Source organism: Stegostoma tigrinum, chromosome 10 (genome assembly GCF_030684315.1).
Source record: "Stegostoma tigrinum isolate sSteTig4 chromosome 10, sSteTig4.hap1, whole genome shotgun sequence".
NCBI classification, from domain to species: Eukaryota; Metazoa; Chordata; class Chondrichthyes; order Orectolobiformes; family Stegostomatidae; genus Stegostoma; species Stegostoma tigrinum.
Window position 1 is genome coordinate 22,431,391 of NC_081363.1, and position 19,046 is coordinate 22,450,436.

Here is a 19,046-nt window from a genome sequence, read left to right on the forward strand (position 1 = left end):
CTCAGTACACCAACACTTTGTCAAAGCAATGAAAAATAATAGATAATTAACAATCCTCCACCCCCCCCTTCATCCCCATACATTCTACATGCTGAATAATGTCCCCATGTACCTCCAAATCCAATCCATGATCTTCCTGTACTACATGTTACCCTGTGATCCTCTACCTACCCCCAGAGCCTTTTACTGTCTATATGTCAACATAGGGGGAGAGATAATGGGAACTGCAGATGCTGGAGAATTCCAAGATAATAAAATGTGAGGCTGGATGAACACAGCAGGCCAAGCAGCATCTCAGGAGCACAAAAGCTGATGTTTCGGGCCTAGACCCTTCATCAGATGCTCTCTGATGAAGGGTCTAGGCCCGAAACGTCAGCTTTTGTGCTCCTGAGATGCTGCTTGGCCTGCTGTGTTCATCCAGCCTCACATTTTATTATCAACATAGGGGGAACTTGTTCTAGGCCTTCTATGGACAGACCTCAGAACCCATGATGAGTTTCAACACATTTTGAAGTGATTATTATAAGATGTACATTCACGTCTACCTGCAAAAATCCCAACAGATGATTTAATTCTCCAAAGGGCATCTAAGCTCCCCAAAAGTGTCCTGGAACTATATTGTAATAGGGTACTTCACTCTCCAAGAAACTCTGGCAGTTTCACATCTTCCTGCACCAGATTTAAGGTGTACAAGTCATGTTTTGCACTTCCCACAGCTAAATATCATATTGACCAGAAGCAACCACACTTTAACACAAGCAGTTGCCTCCATGCACCACAGATAAACATTTTAGGTGCCATCTCAATGGGCAGGATTCTGCTATCATTTTCAGCATGACTGAGAGCTTCTCTTTCTTTATGAAACTTCAGGCCCATCTATTTATTGATTATGTGCACTTTTTTTCAAAATAATTATAATTATCAGTTGAAGAAAGTTAGCAACAATCATTTTCACAACTGGAGATTCTAAGGAGATATAACACATTCAGTCTTAAGCACTATGTTCAGCTTTACTTTGAACCGTCTCCTTATTTGCAAATAGACCATTTTAAATTGAAGTCCTGATTTGAGTTGCACGGAGCTGTCATGACCATGTGCTCAGCAGATGTAAATCCTTCAGTAATGAGTTACGTGGTTCAACCACTATAAGTAATTAGAGAGACAAATGGAAAAAGGATGACAGATGGAGTCTTTCCTTGGCTTGCTTTTTTGATAATTAAAGAATAATGAGAGGAGAAAACTATAAAACAGATTTCTCTGGCATTACTTCATTTACTTAATTAATCACCTAATATGACAAGAGAAAAACAAGCATGGAAAATCCATCTAGCCAAATAAATAATTGTGCATTAGTGTATGAAAGTACTTACTGAAACTAATAACACTTGCTATTTTATTCAGGAGCTGACAGTAACAGGATGTCAGAGAAGTACACAGTTTTTTAAGCATTAGGTGACACTTCTAACCCACATTTCTCAGATCTTCCATTACGTCCCAATGGTGCCCTTCTGGCTCAGTTGGTAGAAAACTTGCCTAAGTCAAAAAATTATGAGCTTACATTCTAGATGCTGGAGCACAAACAGCCAAGCTAACATTTCTATTACAGGAGTTCTAAACAGACGGAGGTGAAATCTCTCACATAAGTTTCTGAAAAATGGTCCATGGGTTTGAACCATAAACTTTGCTTTCGCTCCACTGATGCTGCTAGGCCTGCTGAGTTTCTCCAACAATTTCTACTTTTGTTGTAGGTTCAGGCTCTTTCTGGTCCTATTTTTAATCATTCTGGGGCTGTAGTATCCCAAGATTTTATTGTCCATTCCTAATTGCCCTTGAGAATGCAATGGTATGTTTCCTTGTTGAAACTTCCATTTCAGTATGCATACAATGCTATTAAGGAGGAAGTTCCAGGATTTTGATCCAATAATGTAAAGGATAACCAACATATGTCCAACCGATATTATGTTTTAGTTACTTTTTTAGATGTAGGGATCACTAGCTAGAACTGCATTTATTGCCCATCCTTAATTGCCTGAAGGACAACCATATTGCTTAGGATCTGTATTCGCAAATAGGCCAGACAATCTTGCCAGTTTACCTTCACAATGTGATCTTAGTGAACGTACCAACTTTTACCCACTCTGTACCACCCTTTGTGTTAAAAAACCTCCCACTCACATTTCCTTACCTCCTTTTAACTTAAACCTATGTCTTACAGTGATTGGCATTTCTGGCCTGGGCAAAAGATTCTGACTAACCATCTATCCATGCCTCTCATACTTTTGTACACTTCTATCAGGTCACTTCTCATTCTTTTATGATCAAGTGAAAACAAGCCAAGCTTGTCTAATCTCTCCCCATAGCTAATGCCATTCAAACCAGACAATATCTTGGTAAACTGTTTTTGTACATTCTCCAAAGCCTGCACATCCATCTGGCAGTGTGGCTGCATATTCTTAATGTAGCCTAACTGAAGGCCTATACAGCTGCAACATGGCTTGCCAATTTTATACACTATGCCCTGACCAATGAAAACGAGTGTGCCATATGCCTTCTTGACCACCCTATTCACTTGTATTGCCACTTCTGGGAACTATGGAGCCATGCGCATATATCCCTCTGTATCCAACTAGGTTAAACTCTCCCGAGTAGCATCATGCAGACTTTCCTGCCAGGATTGCTGCCTATCCAGTTTAGGTGTATCTTGTCCTTCTTGCACAGGTGCTACCTGCCCCAGAAGATATATCTAAGCCCTCCCTCCTATGCCAGCTCTTTAGCTATTTATTTAAGTGTATTATCTTCCTATTTCTAGCCTCACTGGCATGGGGCACAGCAAGTACAACCTTCAGATGTTTTGCTTTTCAACTTGCTACCCAACTCCCTGGAATCCCTTTGCAGGACCTCAACCATCTTTTTGTTTATGTTGTTAAGCCCAGTATAAACCACAGTCTCTGGATGCACACCTTCCTCATTCGGAACATCCTGTAACCATTGAGCAACATCCTTAACCCTGGAACAAAAACAGAAGTTGCTGGGAAAACTCAGCAGGTCTGGCAGTATCTGTGAAGAAAAAATCAGAAATAATGCTTCAGGTGTGGTGACCCTTCCTCATAGCTGATGGTAACTAGGAAAGCATTGGGTTATATATGGAATACAGGGAGGGATGGGGTAGGGACTAAAGGATAGGATGAAGGATAGAGTCCACAAGGAGAGAAGAGCAGCTGGATAGACAAAGGAGTTGATAACAATCTGCCTAGGTGGGTGAATAGCTGTTAATGGGGACTGTTAATGACTAACAATTGGTAGTGTGAGATGGCAGGCTATGTGATAATAAGGCCCGCTCTGTAGGGTCCCCAAGTGGGAAATGAGATGCTGTTCTTCCAGCTTGCATTTTGAAACATTTATCAACTACAAGCAACATCCAGGAACAGATTACACAACCTTAGCCACTAGTCACCAAAGTCGGATTTCTCACTCGTGTTCTTCATTCCAAGCGGAGTAAAACTACAAAAATTAAGCAATTTATCTCTGTCCAGGGACTACTAACGCAGGCTACCAACTTGATTACTCAGTTGTAAGGTGGAGGTTCTGAACTGTCTCTAAGGAAGTAATTATTTCTGAAGAAGGGCCCTGACCCAAAACATCAACTCTTCTGCTCCTCTAATGCTGCCTGACCTGCTGTGTTCATCCAGCTCCACATTGTGTTATCAATTTGTGAGGCTTTGGGTTTTTCTTAATTTAAAGTTGGAACAATGGAAACAGCCTGGATGGGGCCAGCTCTCATAGACCGGGCATTTTAGTTTTTTTTCAGTTTTTAGTTTTAGTTTTGAGCAGAAACCTTTTCTTGGCTTTTCAAAGAGTTGGAAACTCTAATGAATGTCTCTTACCTGCTGCTTTCTCTGAAGTTTCTCGATGTATTTTCTTCTTGGATTGAAGAACTGCAAGTAAGAATCTGTGTCTGAATTTGTCTTTTTGCCAAGGGGTGTGCTTATAGGATGTTATTATATTGGAAATGTTAATTAGAAATAGGTACTGCATATATTATTTGGTTAAGTTTTCAAATAGTTAAGTTCCTCTTTTTGGGCTGTACTTTAACTATAGTGTCTCAATAAATTGTGTTTTGCTTAATGTTGAGTAGTTTGACCAGTTGTGTTGCATCTGGAGCATGGCACTTCACATTCACTGATAAAATAAGAAAAAGTTACGGTCTAGGCTACCTTCTTGAAAAAAAATGAAGGGGTTCTGGCCCATGACATTGGTGAGTTACTGCACTTTGTAGATGGCACACACTGATTAAAGTGTACATTAGGTTTGAAGAGATTGGATGTTGAAGGTGGTGAATGGGATATCAATCAAGTGGGTGGGATGGTTTCAAGCTTCTTGAGTGCTGTTGAAGCAGCACTCATACAAACAAGTGGGACATATTCAATTACACTCGTAACTTGTGCCGTATGGATGGTGGACAGATTTTGGAGGGATAGGAGACAAATTACTTTCTGCAGGACTTCAAACCTCTGAATTGCTCTTTTATCCAGAGTATTTATTTGGTTAGCCCAGGTTGCTTCTGGCCATAGGCAGTATCCATAACGTTGATAGTGTGGGATTCAGCAATGATAATGCTATTGGGTGTCAAGGAGTGATCATTAGATTTTTTGTGCTGGAGGTGGGCATTGCCCGACACCTGCGTGATGTAAATGGCATTTGCCGCATATCAGCCCAAGGTTGACTGTTGTCCCAGTTTTGATGCATAGGATAGAGGTTGCTTCAGTATCTGAGGAGTTGTGAATGGAGTTAAACATTGAGCGATCATCACCAAGCATCTGCATTTCTGACTGCATCATGTGGATAAGGTTATCGATGAAATATCTGCAAATAGTTGGACCTGTAACTAATGGAATGTCACCGGAATCCATGCTGGGGTCATACGTTTTACAGTGTATATTAGTGATTTGGTTTATTGCTGTGAATGTACTATCACCTAGCTTTTGGATGACACACAAATAGCTGGGACAGCAAACTGTGAAGGTGGTGCAAAGATTCTACAGAAAGCTGCAGGCAGCTTAAGTGAAAAGGCAAAGACTTGGGAGGTCCAATATTATGTAGAAAAATGTGAGTTTATACTCTTTGACAGTAAGAGTGAAGAGCTGAGTTTTTTAATGGGGAAAAACTGCAGAAAGTTGCAACATAGATAGATTTGTTCTGGTGCATAAATAACAAAAATAAACTATCATCTAGTTCTGAGGAAAGGCTACTTGACCCAAAATAGCATGGTGGTTCAGTGGTTAGCATTGCATCCTCACAGCACCAGGGACCTGGGTTCAATTCCAACCAATTCCAGGTTCAGTTGGGAGACTGTCTGTGTGGAGTTTGCACATTCTCCCTGTGTCTGTGTGGGTTTCCTCCGGGTGCTCCGGTTTCCTCCCACAGTCCAAAGATGTGCTGGCTAAGTGGATCGGCCATGCTAAATTGCCTGTAGTGTTCAAGGGTGTGTGGGTTATAGGGGGATGGTTCTGGGTGGGATGCTCCAAGAGTCGGTGTGGACATGTTGGGCCAACGGTCCTGTTTCCACACTGTAGGGAATCTAATCTAATCTAGCTCTGATTTCTCTCTACAGATGCTGCCAAATCTGCTGAGCTTTTCCAGCAATTTCGGTTTCTGATTTACAGCATCTACAGATCTTTTTAAGCTTTTATAAACTACCGTCCAAGTTCAGCAGGTAATATGAAAGGCAAGTAGCTGTTGACTTTATTTTGATACACTGTTCTCTTTGAAACAGGAATATATTGGCAAAGAAATGTAAGGTACAAATCAAACCGTAGTGGGAATACTGTGAATTATTTTGGTTTCCTTACCTGTGGAAAGGTAAACTTGTAATAGAGATGGTTCAGAGAAAGTTTGAGAGTCCGGACATGGAGTGATTTTCTTATGAGGAGAGGCTGAGTACGTTGAACTTGTCCTCATTGGACTTCTGAAGAACAAAAGGCAACCTTATTGAAACACATACGGTTCTTTGGAACTTGAAAAACTTAGACATGGAAAGATTGTTTCCCCTTGAGGGAGACCCTGTGTCTGGAGGCCATAACCTCAGAATAAGGCATTTAAGGTAGAGTTGAGAATGGTTTCTTTTCCTCCCTGAAAGTGGCAAATGTGTGGAATTCTTTACCACAGTTAGTTACAGTAGTTGGGATATTAAATTTATTCAAGGCCAAGACAGATGAGTATAATGGTTTAGTTTTGCTCCTACATCTTACGGTCTGTTGGCTTAAGTGGGCAAAATTGAAAATGTAGGTTTCCTACTAAGACAGAAATGAAGAGGAATGTTTTCTCTCCAGAAGTCTGCCAATCTTTAGAATTCTCTAACCCAATAGGCAGTGGAAATTGTGTCATTACATACATTGGGGCAGCACGGTGGCTCAGTGGTTAGCACTGCAGCCTCACAGCGCCAGGGACCTGGGGGCAATTCCAGCCTCAGGCAACTGTCTGTGGAGAGTTTGCACATTCTCCCCCTGTCTGTCTGGGTTTCCTCCCACAGTCAAAAGAGGTGGAGTTTAGATGGATTGGCCATGCTAAATTGCCTGTAGTGTCCAGGGATGTTAGGGTTCAACATGGGAAATCAGGGGTAGGGAAGCAGGTCTGGTTGGGGTGTTCTTCAGAGGAGCAGTGTGGAATTAGAACATAGAACATAGAACATTACAGCACAGTACAGGCCCTTCGGCCCTCAATGTTGTGCCGACCTGTCATAACAATCTGAAGCCCATCTAACCTACACTATTCCATGCACATCCATATACTTGTCCAATGACGACTTAAATGTACTTAAAGTTGGCGAATCTACTACCATTGCAGGCAAAGTGTTCCATTCCCTTACTACTTTCTGAGTAAAGTAACTACCTCTGACATCTGTCCTATATCTTTCACCCCTCAATTTAAAGCTATGTCCCCTCATGCTCGCCGTCACCATCCTAGGAAAAACGATCTCACTGTCCACACTATCTAACCCTCTGATTATCTTATATGCCTCAATTAAGTCACCTCTCCACCTTCTTCTCTCGAATGAAAACAGCCTCAAGTCCCTCAGCCTTTCTTCATCAGACCTTCCCTCCATACCAGGCAACAGCCTAGTAAATCTCCTCTGCATCCTTTCCAAAGCTTCCACATCTTTCTTACAATGCGGTGACCAGAATTGTACGCAATACTCCAAGTGCGGCCGCACCAGAGATTTGTACAGCTGCAGCATAACCTCTTTGTTCCGGAACTCAATCCCTCTATTAATAAAAGCTAAAACACTGTATGCCTTCTTAACAGCCCTGTCAACCTGGGTGGCAACTTTCAAGGATCTGTGTACACAGACACTGAGATCTCTCTGCTCATCTACACTGCCAAGAATCTTACCATTAGCCCAGTACTTTGCCTTCCAGTTCCTCCTACCAAAGTGCATCACCTCACACTTGTCCACATTAAACTCCATTTGCCACCTCTCAGCCCAGCTCTGCAGCTTATCTGTGTCTCTCTGCAACCTACAACATCCTTCGTCACTATCCACAACTCCACCGACCTTAGTGCTGTCTGCAAATTTACTAACCCATCCTTCTATGCCCTCATCCGGGTCAATTATAAAAATGACAAACAGCAATGGACCCAACACCGACCCTTGTGGTACACCACTAGTAACTGGTCTCCAGGATGAACATTTCCCCTCAACCACCACCCTCTGTCTTCTTTCAGCAAGCCAATTTCCGATCCAAACTGCTATATCTCCCACAATCCCATTCCTCTGCACTTTGCACAATAGCCTACTGTGGGGAACCTTATCGAACACCTTGCTGAAATCCATATACACCACATCAACCAGTTTACTCTCATTTACCTGTTTAGTCACATTCTCAAATAACTCAATAAGGTTTCTGAGGCACGACCTTCCCTTCACAAAATCATGCTGACTATCCCTAATCAAATTATTCTTTTGTAGATGATTATAAATCCTATCTCTTATAACCTTTTCCAACACTTTACCAACAACTGAAGTAAGGCTCACTGGACTATAATTACCAGGGTTGTCTCTACTCCCCTCCTTGAACAGGGGAACCACATTTGCCATCCTCCAGTCGTCTGGCACTATTCCTGTAGACAATGACGAGTTAAAGTTCAATGCCAAAGGCTCAGCAATCTCCTCTCTGGCTTCCCAGAGGATCCTAGGATAAATCCCAGCCAGCCCAGGGGACTTATCTGTCTTCACACTCTGTAGGATTTCTAATATCTCTTCCTTGTGAACCTCAATCCAACCTAGTTTCATAGCCTGTATCTCAGTATTCTCCTCAACAACATTGTCATTTTCTAGAGTGAATACTGTCGAAAAATATTCATTTAGTGCTTCCCCTATCTCCCCTGACTCCACACACAACTTACCACTACTATCCTTGATTGGCCCTAATCTTACTCTCGTCATTCTTTTATTCCTTAAATACCAATAGAAAGCCTTAGGGTTTACCCTGATCTTATCTGCCAACAACTTCTCATGTCTCCTCTTGGCTCTTCTGAGCTCTCTCTTTAGGTCTTTCCTGGCCACCTTGTAACCCTCAAGCGCCCTAACTGAGCCATCACATCTCATTCTGTCATAAGGCGTCTTCTTCCTCTTGACCAGAGATTTCACTTCCTTTGTAAACCACGGCTCCCACACTCTACAGCTTCCTCCTTGCCTGACATGTACATACTTATCGAGGACACGCAGGAGCTTTTCCTTGAATAAGCTCCACATTTCTAATGTGCGCATCCCCTGCAGTTTCCTTCCCCAAGCTATGCTCCCTTAATCTTGCCTAATTTCATCATAATTGCCTTTCCCCCAGCTATAACTCTTGCCCAGAGGTATACACCTATTCCTTTCCATCACTAAAGTAAACATAACAGAATTGTGATTGCTATCACCAAAGTGCTCACCTACTTCCAAATCTAACACCTGGTTGGGTTCATTACCCGGTACCAAATCTAATGTGGCTTCACCCCGGCTTCGCCCCTTGTTGGCCTGTCTACATACTGTGTCAGGAAGCCCTCCTGCACGCTCTGGACAAAAACTGACCCATCGATAGTACTCGAACTATAGTGTTCCCAGTCAATATTTGGAAAGTTGAAGCCCCCATGACAGACTTGTTAGGCTAAATGGCCTTTTATTCCTCACTGTAGGGATTCTCTGATGATAATTAAAGTTGATTTACATAGATTTTTGATCCACACAGAAGTTGAATGTTATGGGCATAGACAGGAAAGTGGAATTGAAACAACAGAGTTTTATTATTACCTATCAACACAGGGCTGTCGGCCAAATACCCTACTCCTGAAATGAAACAAAGAATTGTGGATCCTGAAAAACAGAAACAAAAGGAGAAATTGCCAGAGAAACTCAGCTGGTCAGGCAGCGTCTGTGGAGAGAAAGCAGAGTTAATGTTTCAGATCCAGTGACCTTTCTCCAGTTCTTCAGAGGTCTCTCTGCACTTCTTTGCTGAGTTTGTCCAGCAATTTCTGTTTTTCGTTGCCTGACTCCAACTCTTATTTCTTATGTTTTTGTGCTCAAATCAAACATTCTTGTAAATAAAATAAAAATACTAAAGCCTTCAGAGGCTCTGTCTCTTCACTGACCTGAAGATGTACATGAATAGTATGAACACTACATTTTCAAAGGAGAATCACCTTTTTTGAAAACAAAAATAGTAATGCTGTTATTCTTGTCCAATGTAAATGAGAATGAAACTTCAATGTCACTTCTGTTGCTCGATGTTTTCAATTCTAGTGCGTTGTTTGATAAGCTTTGTAGGATATTGCTAAATTGTGCTGCGCATAATCTATTTTTAAGTGGAATGGAGTGATGTTGGTCATAAATGTTTTGCTGATTTGATATATCATGTTATTGAATGACAGGGCCATAGTAGAAAATGCAATAACTTTTATTAAACAGTCAGGTAAGCAATCCCTGAAATGGAAAAATATTCATTGTATGTTGGTCTCATGTGTATTCAATGCATTTTTTAAAAAATCCATTCAACTTTTGATATGCAAATTTTGATATTTGCATCTAGTGATTTCAGCCTTTAATCTACCTTGAAATGAGAGAACAGAAGACATTTGTACTGTGTAGCTATCATTGTTTGATTTCTTGAAGCACGAGCTATTAACGATTATGGTGCAATCTATCAAAGTGGGAAGGTGTTAATACTCCTGACCCACTTTTTTTGAGTACAGTTAGGTGGTATTAACCAAGAGTTAAACAACATATGTTACGGGATTCAGTGCAACTTGTGCTTTACTTTTGTTAAGCTATCCTTTAGAACATTTATTGTTGTCTCTCTGGAAAAGATTTGTTTGTGGACGAAAGCTAAGTTTCCAACGAAAATAGGCATAACTCCCTATTCTTCTACAGAACACTGAGATGAGGTATTTTTCATCAGCTCGTGCATGCTCCTGTTTGATGTCTTAGCACTTATTTGGAACTCTATTGGAGAGCCAGTCATCATTTTTCTCTTTAAGCCCTGAAGTGGAACTTAAAACTGTAATCTTGTGATTCAGAGCCATGGCTAACACATCTCAAAGTGAAGAATGTTTTTTGAACATATATGCCGGATTTAGGAGAATGATTGAACATCTGCTACTGACTTGTAGAAAACAATCCAATTCATCAATGCCCCTTAGGGAAGCATATCTGTTGTCCTTACCTGGTCTGGCCTACAAGTGGTTCTAAATCCACATCAGGATGGTTCCCCTGAAATGGCTGAGAAAACCATTTATTTAATCAGGAATAACAACAGAAGTTGCTTGAAAAGTCGCGCAGGTCTGGCAGTGTTTGTGAAGAAAAAAATCAGAGTTAATGTTTCGGGTCCGGTGACCCTTCAGAACTGACAAGAAGAAAGATGGCACTGGAATTCCCATCGGAGAGAGGAGTTTTTAGAATGATTCAATCAAATCACTACAAAGTGCAAGGTAAGAGATTGGACAGATTATCCGTCATTGACCTAGGTGCTGGAAATGACATTACAAACAAGCCCTTCAATCTTATCAAACTCACCTGACCAACAACTGTGGGCTTGTTCCAAATTGGGATGACTGCCCCACAAACTAATTAAGTAACACCCATATATTTTCTGTAAGACGTGATGTCACATGTGGGGCTGGGTCTCAGACACCAACTGGTACACATTCATAATTCGCTCAGGCAGAAACAGAGGGAATGGGATTTATAAAGTAGGATTGAACCGATGAAGCTTAAGAGCCAATAGCAAGCGAAGCCATGGTGATAGAGGAACAAACAACCAACTGGAGAAATTTGAAACGTCTAAGACTGGAACTCATTCCTGTGAAAGTGATAAACAAAGCAACGGAGGCTGTTGTGAATTTTAAATTCTACTCTTTATTCAATGCACATGAAACTTGAATCATTGTAGAGACTCTTCAGCAAAGTCAATTGTAGAATTATGGGGAGACAATATAGCAAGACAGCATTACCCTTCTGTGACGCCTCTCAGGCAATGTTGCAGCTTACACAGGGTAAAAATTCTGTTTCCTGTAGATCATTAGACTGCCTCAGAAAACAACATGGCATGGTTAGGATTTGTTGAATCCTGTCAGAGGCAGCAGCAAAGTGCCACATTCCTGAATATTGTGTCAAAAGTAGCTCCTCTATGAAATACAACTGAGTGCTTAAACCCTCGCTGTTACAGATAGCCAGGTTGTTGAGAGACAGGGGCCTGCTGGTGCTGTTCCTGCTGTGAATGGACTAGCGCAATTTGTGTTATTCCTGTATCTATATCTGAGATTGAGATTTGGGAATTCATAAACCGTTCCCATGATGAAATGTAGGTTGTCAGCTGGGAAGTGTAAATCATATCGTCTAGGCTCTAACATAGCAGAACTGACCTCTAAGTATTGGAAATGAACTTCAAATGAGTGAAAACACACTTTTAAAAACAAGATCTTTCACCAATGTGAAGATGCAAAAGTGATGTTTTAACAGTTTAAAAACTTTCCTTGCCTGTCACTGGCTAAAATCCTGCTTTCTTTTTTTGGTCAGCTTCAAGAAAGCCCACAAGTGAGAAATTAGATTACAAGAATGCAGCAATAAGAACGAAAAGCAGGTTGAAGTCAAATTGTCATCGTCAAAGTCATAGCTTAATAACACTGTCAACAGCACTACATAAATTAAACAAAAAGAGACCAACCTGTGGAAGTGCAGGGTTATTGAACAGCACCAGCCAACTCACTTGCCTTAATTATTCAGAAGTAGCAGGATATGCAGATCCTGGAGAATCATTTTTTCCTGCCTGTAGCCTTTTTAATGTCATGCAACTGGCTCCTGATTAGCAGATACTTCTTACTCCCAAATATTTAAAATGTATCATTTTGTGGTCTGTGTTCCCTCAAGGGAATTAGCACTTCCAATTCCTGTACATTTTCTGAACCATTTATGAATAATCACATCATATGCCAATGGCATCAAGTAGAAATTATTCTGAAATTGACAGGTAATCATACACATGCAATGAGATAACGTTATTTGCTTTACAATAAGTATGTGTTTATCATAAATGATGAGCAATGTTTGTGAAATTAAATGATAAATGCCTGGGGAGTATTAATGTTTTAATTTCATCAAATAAATTCTGGTGCTGTGATAAAGCATGAAAATGAAATATTTCTGGTTTATACAGTAATCAGGACCCTTGGGATCAAACTTAGTTTTCTTAGATATGGCAGTATAAAAGTAGCTTTCGTTACTTCAATGAACCACTTGCACTGAAGCAAAGGAATTAGCCGAGTGTGTCAATGTTCAATCTGACAGTAAGTCACGTGTAAGAGGTGTGCTGTCATGCTTATTTTATTCAGCAGTCAACTATTCCATGCCTTATTTATTAAAGGTGAACCACATCTGGTTGCTTTGGATTGACTGTCAACTCCTTACTTAAAACTGAATAATAACATGAGAGAGTCCGTAGCCTGTAGTCTCACTCCATCCAGAGTCTGTGATGTTTCATCACACAGTGGGGTTGCCTTGTGGATTTTAACTAGCAATCATCTGCTGATCTCAGATTTCAAGGTGCATTAACATGTAAATTTGAAGAACGTGAGCTGGATTGTCTAACTTGGAAACTGGAATTTGTTGGAAACTGGGACCTTTTGCAGCAGGATCCTTGAGTTGGTTCAAAGTAGAATCACCAATTTCAAATTGTCACTAACACGGTGAGGTAAGAGAATGGGATTTTGAAAGTTTCATTGCTCAAAGGGATATTGAAGTATGGAATGATTTTCAAATGGCATAACTAAGATAAAGATCAATCAATGCATCTTATAACAGAAAGGAGACAACTCTGGGAGAAGTAACAATGTAGATTTTGTTTTGAATGGTAAACAAAAATACTGAACTACTCCAAGCCTGGCTATATCTTTATTGGAACAAACTGGATCTCAAGCACGATTTGTGTGGTTGGCCTTTGGAATTCATTGCCATGGAGCACAGTGGAGGCTGGGACATTAAATGTCTTCAAGGCAGAGATTGATAAATTCTTGATCTCACAAGGAATTAAGGACTATGGGGATAGTGTGGGTCAGTGGAGTTGAAATGCCCATCAACCATGATTAAATGGCAGAATGGACTCAATGGGCCAAATGGCCTTATGTCCACTCCGATGTCTTACGGTCTCATGGTCTTATTTCTATTTCCGTCTCCATAAATGCTACCAGATCTTGTAAGGAATTGTTTAAATTTGTTTCTATATTACACAGATATAATTAGGCATTTGGCTCACACTGTGCAACAGACACTTATGGATGTGAGTTTGCTCGCTGAGCTGGAAGGTTAGTTTTCAGATGTTTCATCACCATTCTAGGTAACATCATCAGTGAGCCTCTGATGAAGCGCTGGTGTTACGTCCTGCTTTCTATTTATCTGTTTAGATCTCCTTGGTTTGGTGATGTCGTTTCCTGCGTTGGTGATGTCATTTCCTGTTCTTTTTCTCAGAGAATGGTAGATTGGCTCCAAATCAATGTGTTTGTTGGTGGAGTTCCGGTTGGAATGCCATGCTTCTAGGAATTCTCGTGCGTGTCTTTGTTTGGCTTGTCCTAGGATGGATGTGTTGTCCCAATCAAAGTGGTGTCCTTCCTCATCTGTATGTAAGGATACGAGTGACAGTGGGTCATGTCGTTTTGTGGCTCATTGATGTTCCTGTATCCTGGTGGCTAGCTTTCTGCCTGTTTGTCCAATGTAGTGTTTGTTACAGTTCTTGAAAGGTATTTTGTAGATGATGTTCATTTTGCTTGTTGTCTGTATAGGGTCTTTTAAGTTCATTAGCTGCTGTTTTAGTGTGTTGGTGGGTTTGTGGGCTACCCTGATGCCAAGAGGTCTGAGTAGTCTGGCAGTCATTTCGGAAATGTCTTTGATGTAGGGGAGAGTGGTTATGGTTTCTGAGCCCGTTTTGTCTGTTTGTTTGGGTTTATTGCTGAGGAATCGGCGGACTGTGTTCATAGGGTACCCGTTCTTTTTGAATACGCTGTATAGGTGATTTTCCTCTGCTCTGCGTAGTTCCTCTGTGCTGCAGTGTGTGGTGGCTCGTTGGAATAATGTTCTAATGCAGCTTCGTTTGTGGGTGTTGGGATGGTTGCTCCTGTAGTTCAGTATTTGGTCCGTATGTGTTGTTTTCCTGTAGACGCTGGTTTGAAGTTCCCCATTGGCTGTTCGCTCAACTGTGACATCTAGGAATGGCAGTGTGTTGTTGTTTTCCTCCTCTTTTGTGAATGTTATGCCAGTAAAGGGTATTATTACTGGCATAACATTCACAAAAGAGGAGGAAAACAACAACAATCTGCCATTCCTAGATGTCACAGTAGAGCGAACAGCCAATGGGGAACTTCAAACCAGCGTCTACAGGAAAACAACACATACGGACCAAATACTGAACTACAGGAGCAACCATCCCAACACCCACAAACGAAGCTGCATTAGAACATTATTCCAACGAGCCACCACACACTGCAGCACAGAGGAACTACGCAGAGCAGAGGAAAATCACCTATACAGCGTATTCAAAAAGAACGGGTACCCTATGAACACAGTCCGCCGATTCCTCAGCAATAAACCCAAACAAACAGACAAAACGGGCCCAGAAACCATAACCACTCTCCCCTACATCAAAGACATTTCCGAAATGACTGCCAGACTACTCGGACCTCTTGGCATCAGGGTAGCCCACAAACCCACCAACACACTAAAACAGCAGCTAATGAACTTAAAAGACCCTATACAGACAACAAGCGAAATGAACGTCATCTACAAAATACCTTGCAAGAACTGTGACAAACACTACATTGGACAAACAGGCAGAAAGCTAGCCACTAGGATACATGAACATCAACTAGCCACAAAACGACATGACCCACTATCACTTGTATCCTTACATACAGATGAGGAAGGACACCACTTTGATTGGGACAACACATCCATCCTAGGACAAGCCAAACAAAGACACGCACGAGAATTCCTAGAAGTGTGGCATTCCAACCGGATAAGCATATGGACGTACATGGAATAGTGTAGGTTAGATGGGCTTGAGATTGGTATGACAGGTCGGCACAACATCGCGGGCCGAAGGGCCTGTACTGTGCTGTAATGTTCTATGTTCTATGTTCTAACTCCATCAACAAACACATTGATGTGGAGCCAATCTACCATCCTCTGAGAAAAAGAACAGGAAATGACATCACCAACGCAGGAAACGACATCACCAACCCAAGGAGACCTCAACAGATAAATTGAAAGCGGGATGTAACACCAGCGCTTCGTCGGAGGCTCACTGATGATGTTACCTAGAATGGTGACAAAAAGTCTGAAAACTAACCTTCCAGCTCAGCGAGCAAACTCACACCCAGAACGTCAACCTGAGCTCCAAATCTTCTCAAAACTCGCTAACAGACACCTGTAATTTTATAGCCCATATATTCATTGACCAAACTAAATAGCTTAGTCACTTCAACTTTTCATTATTAAGATAAAATGTTCCATATCTCCCGTCATGAAACAAAAGCAAGATGTTGCCTGTTGCCTCTCCGGATTGCCACCAGTTAACACAATGATTACAACCCATACTGTAACTGCAATCGACTTTCTTATTTATCATTCAGTCAGTTTAACATTGCAGCAAAAGATTGTATTAGGTTACAACACAAACTGCCTCAGGCTCACTACTGAAGTGTAAATATTGCCGACATTGGTGAGGAATAGCTAAGCAGGCTTCAGGCACTTAGCTGGACATGTCCTTCTTCCCTGAGCTCCTAGCTCAAGGTCCTGCTTCGAGGTTGATTGTTCCAAGGTTTACCACTTTCAATGTCTTCAAAACACTTATGTTATATGTTTTCTCTTTATTTTCCAGAAAGTTTGATTCCCACCCAGGAACCTTTTTGTGATTTTGAGATCATCTGTCTTGTGATCCTATAGACAAGATACATCTGTTTCATCCTTCTGCCTTTAATTTAGTAGCCTAAATCGTTATGAAGTGTCAAACAGCCCAGATCGCCAGACACCTGTTTAAGGAGCAGTGCCCGGTTCCAGCTTGCACTGTAGCTATTGTTCCTGTGATGTTGGCCACATTTTCCCATCATCCTTAGCTGTTAATCATTCTGGTACAGCACAGTAATTAACATGCAATCATATGGCTTTTTGACACAACTCTATATACAACAAAATCGAAGCCTGATCCTCATGTTCGACAGGAGTAAATAATCTCTCACACGAATAAGAAAAATTTTACTCACCAGTCTATTCTCCACATCCAGAAGAGATGCCATGAGAAATCAAATGGAGTAGTGAGCAGTGAAAGTGACTTCCAAATCAGCATCTGTTCTGGCACTAGCTGATTTCCCCAAAGTGACATGATGATGCTAAAGTAGATTTGGATGTTTGAGATCTTTACCTTCCAACAACAAAAAGTCAATTCTAATATATGCATCTTAAGAGCTTATTGAAATTATACTTCAACTCAAATTGGCATTTCAGGTCAGCAGTTTTATTAATATTGTATTTTTGGAGTGATTTCTTGCCACTGTTTTGCAAAAACCTTTCGGTATCAAATCATTGCACAAGCAGTTCTGGTGTAAGAGGGGGTTATTTCAACATCCCTCACTTTTCTGTTCTCAAACAGTGCTCATTTTTGTCCCAGCTCTGACAAAGGGCCCCATGTCTGAATTATTGGGCAGTATCTTTCTTGAAAAACCTGGGCCGTAGGGAGACCTGGGAGAATCATATGAGAAATTGAGCGAACCCTTTCTCAGAGTTGGGAACAACAAGTCACGTTTTCCAACTAAATTCTAGAATTCGTGACAAGGTTCTCGCTCGTGAACAGCGAGAGGTCTATCACCCATTATTGTTTATTAATCTTACTTCACTAATATGCACTGTCCTATTCATCCACTAGATAGAAACTAGAAACTGAGAATTCTTCATATGGAAGTCAAAGCAAGTACTCTGTGACCTTAGCTCATGAATTGCTCCTTCAGATCGCTGTATATGGCACATGGCACCAAGTCTCAGGGCATAGTCCATGGGTAGCAGCCACATATCCCCCTTGTCTATGGGCTCTGGTATCTTGCAAATATCAAGTTCTTTGCATCATCAAGGCACAATTTCAATCAAATTACAGTAACCTTCTGCACTATACTAAACTCTGGGACACACTGGCAGCTATCATTGGAATGGATGCTACAAAGACACTTTGCGTGCGGGGCCAGGCATCCAGTTCATGGACTGGATCAGGGAGAACTTCAGGGCTGGCCCTTTGCTCTCTTAACACTCACTCACTTTGCATCTACTTGGAGGCAGCCAGCGTCACTGTTAGCCTTACCTTGTCTTTTAATGTTCTACCCCCTCAGCCACAGTGTAATGGCTCATAGTGCTCCTGTCCTGCTGCTTAGCCCAGACAGAAAGCCAGGCATCTTGCCTTAGTGGTCAGCAGCCATCAGTCAAAGTGGTGAGCATGTTGCAGAATGGGATAGTACTACCTCAGTCTCACCTCTGCAGTATGTACTAGCAAACACACAGCATGTGCATCAGGCAAATAGTTGTGTCTTAAGGTCAACAGGGATAGTCCCCAGCCAAGTTGAGGGGAGCTGCTGCCAGTCAGAAGAGGGTTCCAATGCACTCAGTCAACAGCAGGGTCCCCAGTGACTCCAGGGTCTCAGGCACAGTCAGATGCCCTTTTGGAACGATCTGTATTAGGTTTCCATTTCACTGTACTCACTGTGCCACTGCAGGTCCAGTGCTACCAGTCAAGGCATGAGTGGACTGTCATTTGGGGGGTTGAAGGGAGATCAGCCAGGGGTCTGATCAAACTTCATCCTGGGGCTGTCTGTCTAAGTCAGTCACTGGAATTGGAGAATGGTCAATCCTGGGGAATGAATGTCATGTGGGTATATGGGGAGAGTGATGTATTAGAGAGGCGGAGGGACTGAAATTTGGGGTCTGGCGCCAGGAATCTGCATTGCGTAGGATGCAATGACAGTGAAACGAGTGTCAAAAACAGAAGTTTCTGGAAAAGCTCAGCAAGTCAGAGATAGTTTCAGGCCCAGCGACACATTCTTCAGAAAGAGGATCGCCGGACCTGAAACGTTAACTCCGACTTTTCTTCACAGAAGCTGCCAGCCTGCTGAGCTTTTCCAGTAACTTCTGCTTTTGTTCCTGATTTACAGCATCCACAGTTCTTTTGATTTTTAATTAGTGAAACAAGTGTCACTCAATATGTAAGTGAGAGAGCCAGTTAGTGCATGGGACGACATGCGACACTGCAGAAGAAGGGATGATAGTCAGTGACAGCCACCAGGGCCTTGACTGGGGCACTGTGCACCACCACAGTGGGTGTAAGCAAACAGCAGTCACAGGGCTCAGGGGCAGTGTGGGGAAGTGAGTTGGAATCATAGTTCAAGGTGGCAAGTGGGGAACATGTGCAGTTTTACTGGAGATGGATTGTTCAAAAATTGCTGAGAGGAAAGAAGCATGAAAGTTTAGCTGGAAAACTTGACACCCATGC